General features: G+C 42.9%; 1 protein-coding gene across 1 annotated transcript in view; it reads right to left on the bottom strand.

Moving 5' to 3' along the window:
- MACROH2A2 (macroH2A.2 histone) overlaps window positions 1-7,755 on the bottom strand; it is a 46,336-nt gene extending 38,581 nt beyond the window's left edge. Inside the window, exon 1 of the mRNA XM_090278133.1 lies at window positions 7,370-7,755. The gene's annotated coding sequence lies outside the window, so the exon portion shown is untranslated. The remainder of the gene's footprint in view (window positions 1-7,369) is intronic.
- Window positions 7,756-12,531: the final 4,776 nt, after the last annotated feature.

Raw genomic sequence — 12,531 nt, 5'->3', positions numbered from 1 at the left:
CCTTTTTATTAGCCTTACAGTAGTTTCTACTATAAATATATTTGACCACTTGTAGTACTAGTTGGATGAGAAATGAACATAAATGAATGAATTAAAAATAACTTTAGTTCTCCTTGAATATGAGTTATAGTAATGCATTCCAGAAGAAAATGAACTGGTTTGCCTTCCTGAATCAATTTATTCATGGAAAACAAAATAAAAACAAAACAACCCTTCATCAGGTCCAGGCTGGTCTCTTGTCTTCTTGCTTTTTGGGAATTGGCAAATAGGAACCGTAAGCAAGCTATTGTGTTTCCTCAACATCTAAGTTTCAAATTATTAGTGAGATATACTGGTATAAACAGTGGCCTGTCTTGCTTCTCTGAGCTGGGGACTGGCTTTGTCTGAGCCAAGAGGAGCTTCTTAGGTGGGAGTTCAGGGATATGGGAGCTCCCTCTGGGGGTGGGAATAAGTGTACCCGTACCAGGCTGCAGGGGGCTGCAGTCCAGGCACCCATGACTTCTGGGCAGCTGAGTCCATAGTGGGGACTGGTTGTGGGCTCTTAAAGCTAGAACACACTGTGCCCTAAGCAGAGGCAGCGCTGCCTGTTTCTCCATCCCTCCACCTGCCTGCTCCTCCCTACCCTGCTCTCCTTATTGTCAGTCCTCAGGCAGTGGTTGCACTGTGGAGACAAGCGACTGGGGGAGTGGCTTCAGCTGTACTGTTTTATGCGAGAGACCGGCCATGTTGCTCCATGGTCATGGCTGTGTGGGGTCCGCCACAGCCCCTGGGCCTTGGCACATTGTTATCAGCTGCACCAAGCAACCACTAGCCATACCATGTCATTTCATCTGTCATTTCATGGTGGTAGAAGGGAAGGTGCCATGGACCAGAAAGTGTGTAAGTGGTGGGGGTTGGGGGGGGGTCCAGTTATGCATTGACCAGCAAATCAGCTGATTTTTAAGACCTTCCCTTCTGCTCAAACAAAAGCTTTTAGGAGCTTTAATATATAAAACAGACTGAAGGAAGGGCCCTGTGTTGGTTGGAGTGAGGAGGTGCCTGGGAACCTCAAAGTCTTGGTCCCCTCCTTTCCCACCTCGGGCCTCTGAGGAACTCTGAGCTCCATGGAGCTCCAGCTGATACCCACTGCCCCAGCTGACCTCTGACATCCTTTGCAACCTGAAAGATGGTACTTTTCTAAGAAGATGCTCAAAATGCCCCTCCTTTTGACCTCTTCCCCCCTTCTGTTACTTACATTCATAGCAATGGAACAACTGGGTAGGTGAGCTTTCCGTAGAAAAGAAAAACTGGGCCTGAGAACTCTTGTTTTGTTTTGTTTTGTTTATGGGACTATCTCTTCTCGCCAAGACAATAATCTATACTGTTTACTACAGAGCAGCTGAGATGAAAATCCACTTTAGTAGCAAGGGGGCAACACCTGATTTCAATGAAGTTCTGGAAGACTGATCAGCTTGGAAGTTTAGCACTCTGGTGGGAAACCCAGTGAATTATCATCTGATCTAAAAGTTTACGTTATGTATTTTATAAACTGCTGGAATTCACCTTTTCATAGTCTACCACCACTATTTAACTTTAATGGCTTTATTGAACAACGAAGGCAGCACAAAACCCAAGTTACATAATTCTGTGTATATACCATTAGAAGGGCTAGGCCAGTTAACATGGGGCCTGGGTTTTCCAGGGTAAGCTTGATTTTATTTTGTTATATTTTTGTCCTGTAGTCATGGAAACATCCCAAATTTAGGCATCTAAACTATATCATCAGGGCTGCCTCTCATCCAGAAACAACCCCCAAATCTTTGGTCAGGCCATGTGTTGCGATTTTGGGCTAAACAATATGGTTGCTCTGGTAATTCTTCTGACATCACAGAATTATCTGAAGTAAATGTCCCTGTACTGAGCTGGCAGTCCTACCCATATGTGCACACACATTTCTGTCAAAGCATGAGAATTCTGACTTGAATTACTTACTCTATTCCAAGTCCAAATTGGCAATGTCAGTCAAATAAATAGGGCAAAGTATGATGGATGGTGAGATGGATAAATGAACATTATAGGCGCAGAGAAACCACCAAATTCATCTTATTTAATACTTTATGACAAGACAGTTTAAAGCACAGAGTTATGTGGCTCAATCTGATGCTCTTTATCTTTCATTTGACATAGGTAAAACAGTGAAGCAAATAAGGAATTAAAAAATACAAGTTTGCTTAATATTAAAATGAACATAATCTGAGAGTCATTGGAATGCTGGCAGCTTCTGGTTCTCAGTGCAGGGTTATAAGGACATAGGGCTGAGAAGTAAGGTTGCCTGGGCTGGAGTCGTCCTAACTCCAACCCCCCTCCCCCAATTGTGTGGTAAGTGACCTTGGGCACGTTCTTAACCTTTTTTTTCTGTAAAGTGGGTATAACAATAGTATCTACCTATACCACTAGGTATTATTTAATAAGTGTCTTATTTAATATATTTAAAAATATTAAATAAGGTTAATATATATCAAATGCTTGGAATACGACTGGGCAGGTAGCAGTCATTTAATAAACACTGGCTATTATGACTTATTTCCACAAAAGACAGTTACAGAGTTACTTTTACCGAATGCTAAAATTGTCCCTCCATTTCAAAAGAGACTACAGTTGACTCTTGAATGCCAGGGTTAGGGGCGCTGACCTCCCAGCACAGTAAAAAATCATGTGTAACTTTTATTCCCCAAAACTTAACTACTAATAGCCTACCATTGACTGGAAGCCTTACTGATAACAGTTGATTAACATGTTTTGTATGTTATATGTAGTATATACTATATTCTTACAATAAAGTAAGCTAGAGAAAAGAAAACGTTATTAAGAAAATCATAAGGAAGTGTGACCAGAGCATTTGCTTAGTCTATTGAGATCTTACTTCCAGGCATGTCCCCTGTTTGGCTCAAATAAACTCTTATAAAAATTCTCTACAGCTTTGGACGTTCTTATGTCAACAGAAGAGAAAATACATTTACAGTATTTATTGAAAAAAAATCCGTGTATAAGTGGACCCCCACAGTTCAAACCAGTGTTGTTCAAGGGTCAACTGGACTTTAATATCATAGTGTTGACGTTGTGTGTTTAATAACACGAGACTTAAAACTCAGCAACATCTTTCTACATCACTGATCTTAGGAACTGTATAAAGGGATGATAATGAAGTTTTAACTGTAAAAACTCGAAGAGACACATAATCTACCGAGAACATTCATGACAGCGAATACTTTTGTTTGTCCCAAGGCTGGGCGCTTTTGGGCCCTTCCTCGTGTAATCCTATATTCCACAAATTCCATCTGCCTGAGAATTCACAATCCTCGCAATGTTAGAATCACAGGATTTCACAAAATCATAAATCCAATGTTGAAAGGGACTTGAGCAATCAGTCGGTTAGTTCCCGTCCTAATTTTAGCCACAATAAAAGGTGTGGCACAGGAGGGGCAGTGATCATTAGACTGTGGATGACCACGCAGTCTGTGTAAGGTCAGACGTGGAACCAGCACGCTCACCTCCACTTCTGGAACCTAGGTCTGGGCTGTTTTTACTACACTCTGTTGCAGGTTTCACTTCCCTACGGCCCCTAGCGTAGTGTATGTACACAATGGGCATTCAATAAATATTCCTTAAGCAAATGAATAAATAAATGACACCAGCCTTAAACATTTGTTTCAAAAGCACTTTTGGGTTCCTTTTCATATTTTTTGCTGAAAAATGAATTATCTTCTCAATACTTATCTTTCTCTCGAACCTAATTTCCAATATATATCCCAGAGTGCATCCAAAAGGAAAAAAAAAATCCCCATCCTCAAGTTTTCACTACATTCCCTTTAAAAATCACTACCTTCCAATACCATTGTTAGAATTTATATCCTCTACTGGCTCACTTTTTTCCCTTTCTAAAACTACTTTAAGATATTTATATTACCATAGCAATGAAAGAAATTGCGGACTGTTCATTTAGTTCACACCTCAATCTGAACCTTGGCAGGGCAAGGCAGAAATCAGCCCTGCAAGGGAATTTACAGAAACCTGTTGAAGAAAGAGGAGCGAGCTAGAGCTCAGAGTTTGCATCAGGCTTCCTTTTACCTGCCTCGTCCCCTTTTCCCTTCCCCCACCAAATCCAGCTGCATTCTCTATGAAGCCTAGGGCTAGCCATTCTTTGCAGCCTAGAATTCTCTTCTCCCATTAAAAATTGTTGTAGTATTTTACTTGTGACTTTTATTACAAGCTATCAGTCACTTTTAAATTGTTAATTGTATTTTGTTATCCAATCAACTTATACATTAATGCAAATTTCAGATATTATAACCATGGTTATAGATGGGTGTGAATAATGATACTACTAAATGCCCCCTTGACAATTCCTCCAATTTTTGTCTCTTAGTGGATGTCTTGTTCTACACACCCTCTATCCATTTGTGTATGCATTTTTACTTTTAGGATGCATAGTTTTATTTTGTTTATAAAATGGTGCCATACAGTGCGTATGGTTCTGCAATTGTGCTTTTTTCATTAATTCTATGTGTCTTGGTGACTTTTCTGTCACCAAGTCTATAGATAGACTTACTTCATTGTTTTTAACTGCCGCCTAATTTTTCAGAACATAGATGCACCAGTTTACTTAGCTATTCCCTATTGATGGCAATAAGGTGTTTTCAATTTCAGAACTACCCAAAACTCCACAATTAAAAGGAATTACATAACCTGTGCACGCGTGTGCCTGCTTCTCTAGGATACATACCAAGAAATGGAATTGCTGGGTCACAGAATGTACACATTATTAATTTTCAGAGCCAAACTTCCCTCCAAATTAGCCACACCAATTTACACACCTGTCAGCAGTAATATGAAAGTACCTGTTTCCCACTCGCTTGCCAATATTAATAACTTTTTACCTTTTACCTGCTTGTATATTTTATCTCCTAGGCTTGGGGTTGAAAGCTCTCTTAGAGCAGGCCCATGACTACCTCACATTTGCAGATCTTCCCTCACCCAGAGCTGTTTAATAATTGGTGTTCCATAAATGCTTGAATGATCTCTAACCGTAAGTCCTTTCCTCCTCTCTGTGCAGTACACACTTTTCAAAAAGCATTTGCCAAGACTGCATCTAACTCTGAGGTTATTTCTTGAATGAAAAACATTCTTAAGAAAGTTGGTTGAATTCTTGGACATCCCTCCCCCTGAACATGTTAGAGATATCTTTCATTTGAAGTTGCCTGAGACAGGATTCCCTCCTGCTTTGCTGGCAGGAGGCAGTGAAAACAGACCTGGTTGCCTCAGACAATAGCTGGCAGGGTGTCTTACCCACTGGGAAACTGCAGACTAAAGGCGCCTCAGAATTCCTGGGGACTAGACAGACGATAGAATGATGAGGAAGGTCAGAATCTTTGCAACATTCTGGATCTAAGGAAATACATTCTTTTACAGAATTTTGAAATAGAGGAAACCATTAATAATGTCTAAAGCAGGGCGATAAATGGATTCAGGTGAGCACAAACTGTAACAGTAGAAAAACCTGCAGTGGAGATCCGGGCATACCTTTAAAAGGAGGTTTAGAGACAGGACAGACTTTAAAGGTGTGGATTACAGGATTCTAGATAATTTTCCTCCACGCAGTGTCTTTATTTATATGATAATCTTGAACTAAAGTATTTCTAAAAATCCATGAGTGTGGTTTCAAATCATAGCATCCTGAACATTATTTGCGAGTAACAGTTTTCTGGGGGTGGGGGTAAGAGGTAACTTTCAATTAAATATGGACAAACTGAGAATTATGAGTAACTTAGTTTGTGTTTCACAAAGGAACTGGTTCTAGATAAGAAACCATACAAACGAAGACACATTTCCGTTTTATGAACGTTTCTTTTTCTCTCAGCAACTGTGCAGCCCAGTGAGGGTACAATTGCACGACAGAAACACAAATGAGAAAAGTAAGGGAACCATTTGCTATGGCGGATTAAGTGCCCCTAAGGGAATGGGCTCCTGAGGTCCAGAGGGGCTTAGACCAGGGCCTTGTTTTGAGTTCCCCTGGGCTGGAGGGAGGTTGGACCGATACCTCAGTTAACCAGGTCTGTTGGAACACTGGAGTTGCCTTTCCCATAGGGCCTGCGAGGCGTCGTTACGGCTGCAACGCCTCAAACACACATGGTTTCTCAGCCCATTTCTTCTTGCTCTTTTTATTAGTTGTTACCAATAAATCCCGGCGGCGAACGCGCCTAAATCAAGCCCGTGGTGGCCCATATCAATGACTGGAAACCCCGGGAGGAGGCGCATTTGGCTTTTTTGGGGCTCAATGCCCTTTTGGCCATTGTTGTTTGGAACAAAGAGGGCAGGAGCAGAGGGCGCCCCCACGAGGAAAGGCGGGAAAAGACACCCACGAGTGTGATTTCGGAGGCGGGCGAGGCTTTAACTAGGGCACGTTTGGAGAGCGGGCTGGGAGCCCGGGGAGGCAGGGCAGGTCCCCGCCCGCCGCGCCCCGCACGCGATTCGCAACGCGACTGGCGCCCGGCGCAGCCCGTTCCTGCGTCGCTGCCACTTCACTTTTAAATCCCCTCTCCTTATTTTTATTATTTTTTCCCGCGCAAAGCCGGAACCCGGGGTCGCCCAAGCGAGCCGCGCAGGGGCCGCCATTTCCCGGGGAAAGCTCGTCGCGCGTCGGCACCGGGCGCCCCGGAAAGGGAACCGGAGGGGAGTGCCCGGTCCCGAGCCCTCCTCCGCTCCGGCCCCGGCTCACGGGCGCTCGGGGCGCCCGGCTCCCCGCATCCTCGCCTCCCGGGCTCCAGTCCCTTCCCTCCGCCTTGGCGCCTCCGCGCCCCTTCCATTGTCAGCCCGGAGCAGCCGGCGCCCAGCCCGGGCACCCTGGAAGGCCCCCGAACGGCCCTTCCGGGCTCCCTCGGCCCCTGCGCAGCCCCCTATCCCCGTACCGGTCCCCCTCGTCGGCTGGGCGCCTCCCTCGTCCCTCTTCTGCGCCCCAAACTCCGCATCCCCAGGAGCTCTCCACTCCCTCCGGTTCCAGCCTCGACCGGGGCCCACCGCTGAACCCCGCATCCCTCTTCCTCCCTCCCTCTTCGTCCAAGATGCCCCCGGCTCCTCACCGGCCGCAGGAATTTTACCGCTTCTTTAGCAACCCCCCTTTATTTCCCGAGGAAGCAAGTTGGGCTGCTTGATTTATTAATTTTTCTTTTTTTCTTTTTTGCGGGGAGGGTCGACTATCCCGGGTGCACCCGCAGGGGCTGGGCGGCGGGGCAGGCAGGGGTTCTCTCTGGCCCCTGCACAGTTCCCGCGGCCGGTTTTGTTTCCAGACCCCGAAGACCCCCGAACAATAATGCCGTCGCCATGGCTGGCTCACCTGGTGCTGCGCCGCTTGCTCCGGGCGCCCGGTGCCCTCTGCGCGCCGCTGCCCGCGCGCAGGTTCGGCCCGTGCGGCGCCGGTGCCGGGCAGGACTCTTTGCCTTTCTTTAGGTTCTATCTGTGGGTGTCAATGGCGGCAAGCAGCAGTTCTCAGGGCCGCGGATAGTAGCGGGGGGGAGGAGGAGGAGGGAGAAGGGATTGCTCCTTCTCCACATAACCACCTCTAGGAGGAGTTGCTCAGCCTCATCCCCCGCCAGCCCAGGCTCCGCGACGGGTCCAGGGCTTTCGGTGAGGCTTGATGAGCTATTGTCCTTCAGGAGCATTAATGATGAAACCGCGCGGCCTCCGCGTCGCTGGCGGATCCGTTGGGTGCACCGAGGGCCACTTGCTAGGATCAGGCTTTTCCCAGAGGTGGGGACAGAGGCGCTATGGTCGTGATCCAGTCTGCAGGATCCACCTTTGGTGGAAGAAGGCGTGGGCGATCATCGGGCAGTTCTGGGGAAAGCCTTAGAAGGTGAAAGCGAAAAATGTCACCTTCGATGGCCTCGTGTCCTTAAATAACAACACGTTAACGTTGTGTCCATCACTGGGACGATAGCATAGGGTGGCCACAGCCACAAGAACTGAGAATTTATATCCATGCTTGTGGGATTGTTATAAATTAAGACCGATTTAGAATCCAGCATTGCATAATGTTGGGAGTTGCAGATGTATGTTTTGGTGGTTAAGGTTGTGCATGGACATAATTTTTAATTAAGTCGCTTTACAGTATGTTAATTTGTAATATCTCAGCTCTTGAGATTAATGCGTGGCTATTGTCTTAAGGACCAATTTTTATTAGTTTCTAGAAAATATATTTTTATGGCAGTGTGGTGGACAATATAAGAGGTGATAATGGGATTAGTAGTTGCTCTATTCCTACTGGAAGCCAGCACTGTCCTTTGTAACCGGAGATGTTGGCCAGGGTGAGATGGCTGGAGGAGTGGGGTGGTGGTTGGTGGTGAGTCAAAGAAATTTGTTTAATTTCCGTGGGAAATGCTAATTTTCTATGGGCCATCTATGCTTCCTCTGATTTCTCCCTGATGACTCAAAGGATTTCAGGAGACAAAATTTTGATCTTTCCACAAAAGAGAAACCCACAACTCTTCAGCACTGGTCAAATGGCTGCATTTCAAAGCTTCTCCCATTGGTAATACTGTGTATATTTGCCCCTATAAATTTATAAATGTTTAGGCAATGGGGAAACTTGGGGTGACTGAGAGCCTCCAATTGTGTGAGTAGGAAGAGCCTGAATGCCCACTGCTTTCTGGATTTATACTAGTTAATCAGGGCTGTTGATGTATGTAGTAGATAGAGTTTTAGACAATGTGCATTTTAAAGAAGTGTTTGGGAAGTCAGTTGACTTCCCAAAAGATCATGGATGTATCATAAAGGTATAAGTAAACCTCCCTCTATTTACATTTCATATGGCTTCTCAAACTCTCCTGGACTCAATGGTCTTAGTTTATTAGGGCTTTCTTCACTCTTCCTACTCTTTTACCCTCTCTCTACATGACCTCAATCAGAAATCTAGTCAGGATAAAGTCCTCATTTCCTAAGACATATTTAAAGGGTTTCAAATGATCCCCTGGGTCATCTCATAATGGTTTCAATTTCCTCTTCCTATAGGAAGTGCCTATCTTCCCTCTTATAGAGGTTTCTGGTGTCCATTCTTGACCAGCAATAGCCTCCAGGCCAACATTCAAGAAGGCTCAGGAGCCTTCTGGGAGTGCTTGAAAAATATTCCTATCCTGTGATCCAGTCAGCCAGGCTGACTGAGATATACTTTAATAATTTATCAAAATATATTAGCTTCACATTCTCCCTGTAACTTCCCAATAAAGATGGTAGGTGTGGTCATTTTTATGTGCATTTTATGTATCTCGTTTCATCCTAGTATTTTGTTAGGTAATGTTCCGAGAAGCTTATCAGGAGTCTCCCATTTCCTACAGGTTGGTTTCTTCAGATAGATTATATAGTCGCAACTCGGAGAATCAAGGGGAATGTCAGCTTCATGATATTCTTGTTCTTAGAATAAGAAATCTGGTCTTCAGCTTGGTGAAGTGACTCACCCAAGGCCATGTGGGTAATTAGTGGCAAGACTCCAGTGCATTTGCATATATCCAGCCCAACTCCAAACTTCTCCAGATGTATAGAGGACATATATGCAGATTTAGTTAAATTATAGCTATTTAACATTGACATTTAACTCATAACACAAATTTAACACAGATTATATTGTGTAGTTAAAATACATTTAAAATTGTCAACATGGCTATCAGCTCATTAGTAATCTTGAGTTCTGCAGTGGCCTTCAGCTCAGGGAACCTCTGACAAGGTGTATAATAGTGATAATAAGAATTTATACTTATTGAGTACTTACTGTGTGTACTGAGCTTTCCCCTTACTAACTTATTTAATCCTTACAACAACTCTATGGGGTGGGCACTTTTTTCTTCCTGTTACAGATGGAGAAACAGGCAGAGAACAGAAGAGAAACTTGCCCACAGTTATAAAGTTAGGAAGTGGCAGGTTCATGCTCTTAATCCCTGCCTTAGTTTGGAGGTATGAATGTGTTTATTCTATTTAAAGAAAGGAATTTTGTGATTAGTCACATTATTGAAAGTCCCTTGGACCATTCCCAGTATATATCCTCAAGGACTCAGCGAAAAGCCTAATTAAGGAGGTTTGCTTACACTGAAAATATTTTCTTAACCTTTGACATGTATGTGTGCATATTATGAATAAATGTATTGATTGTGTGTTGACTCCACTAGTGACAGGATGTCTAGTAAACATTTTATTGAGATGCCAGATGAACTGCTTCTCCCCTTAGAGACAGGCATGTAGCATGATTTAGACATGAAAAAAATTAATCAGCCATGCAACTAGATTCATAGTCTATTAAGTCTACTAGTAATTCACTCACAAAATAATCTATTTTAAAAATAGCTTCATGATTTTGTTCCCCAAAACCTTTACTTTCTCATGATCCAACTGTATGATGTTGTGTGAATTGAGTGGGTTTCTATTCTCCATGATTAGTTCTAACCTAGTTTATGACACCTATTATAATTTGTGATCATTTTACCCTTTTGAAATCTTGGTATGCAATTACTCTATTAATTTCCTGACTCTTGCCTCTTCCAGAACAACTATGTCATGTAGGTATATATTTATATCTGACATATGTGTATAAGATTTACATATCCAGATTAATTTTATTTGAGATTTCTGATCCTCTTTGAAGTAACCTGAAGTTCCTTGGGAGTATTATAAAAGCAGATGGAATCATTCATTGGTTTAGGCTCTTCTTTGAATGTAAGTTAGGCAATTCCTAGACACTATTAATTCCATCAAGGCACAACTCTAAATAGCAAGCTGGGGCTTAAGGTTATGAATGCAGACAAAGCACCAAGCTAAATGGTACCCCTTTATCCTATGAAATAAATACAGCTTCTAAATGTAACTTATAGCCTGGAAAATACTAGGCAATGTGACTTTAAAATTTTTTATTAACTAGAAATATACAAAGTGTTTCCTCTTGTTATAGTTTAAATAGTGAACATGATTAATGTTAAATATTTATTTCCTTGATCAGAATTGGTGGCTTTAGGATCTTAATCATTTGTGGAAAGGAATAATGTCCTTAAAGAAAGGACAAATAGGCAATTATTATGCCAACAAAGCCCATTCTTAGTATCTCCTGCTAAAATGAACATCTTCTCCTCTAACAAAAGAAACACTTTAGTAGTCCTGGTTCTTAAAAACAACAACAAAATATGTCCCTTTGTATACTAAGTCCTGACCCTTTGGTTCTGGAAAAGGGGATATAGATGAGTGGGTCTGTGGGTGTGTAGATGCATAACTATGTATATATTAATGCATCTATATATGAATAAATATTTGATGTGTGTGTTACATGTATGTACATTATAAGATAGGTAGTGACTGATTGTAGTAGGCTCTGAGTTAAGGCTGACTTGGTTTTTAAAGGAATCTACTAAATATTTAGTGTTTAACCAATGAACTATTTTGTAAAGGAAAATGAAATGTTTCAGGTTTTTAAGAGAAATACGTCATCAGCCCCAATTATAGAAAGCTGTGGTTGGGAAAATGAGGGGAAAATGAGGCACATGGTGTCCTTAACTTTAATGGAAGCAGAACCCGGAGCTAAGGGGACTGTGTTAGTTGGTGTCTTGGTCTGCCTGGTGCCTGAGTGGGAGCTCTCTGGGAGATCATCCTGTTACCTCTAGGCAGAGCTCTTCGCAACAGTTGTGATGGGAAGTGGCAGCATGCATCTGGAGAGTTTGGACCTTAGCATCTGTGTTGGGAGATCTGTGCAATGTAGCCTCGCACTGAAACAAAATTGCTCTTTACAATTTTTTTAGATCAATTTTAGAGAATGGGGGCATTGATTTTCCAAATCTACAAAAGCAGAATACCATAGTAAAACTATAATTTATTTATACAAGTGGTGTGTTTTTACAAAGGCCATCTGTCAGTTGACTCTCTGATCTAAAACAAATCTGTTTGTTCCCCAGAAGAAATAACATATCTGTTGAAAAAGGATTTATGGACGACAGGCTGTCCAATCCACCAGCCCTTGGTGCAATAGTAACTATTTATGATATATTTACTTCTAAGGGAGTGCTGTGAATGGAAACTATTACTTATGAAGTATGGTAATTAATTTCTCATTACCTCAAAGGCAAGAAATAGAGCCCCATTGCATTTATCAAGATTGCTGCACAAGAAACATTTATTCTGGAAGAAATATCCAAATAAAAGCATCCAGAGAACTTTGGCCACATGGTAGCTCAGTGCTCTGATGGGTAGGGATAGGAGCATGTGCTTGAACTAAAGCCCTGAATTCACTTTTGGAAGACAAGAGGACAAATCACGATTGAGTGACCCTGGCCATTTGATCTCTAGGCATCATTGATGGCCCTTATTAAAAGGCCCTAATTGGATTTTGCCCTGGCCAGTGTGGCTCAGTTGATTGGAGTGTCATCCTGTAAAGTGAAGGGTCACTGGTTTCATCCTCAGTCTGGGCACATGCCTAGGTTGTGGGTTTGGTCCCTGGTCAGGGCACGTGCGAGAGGCGACTGATTAACGTTT

The sequence above is a fragment of the Furipterus horrens genome, unplaced genomic scaffold (genome assembly GCF_987537825.1).
Source record: "Furipterus horrens unplaced genomic scaffold, mFurHor1.1.pri manual_scaffold_5, whole genome shotgun sequence".
NCBI lineage: Eukaryota > Metazoa > Chordata > Mammalia > Chiroptera > Furipteridae > Furipterus > Furipterus horrens.
This window is presented reverse-complemented; position numbering and strand designations above follow the sequence as displayed.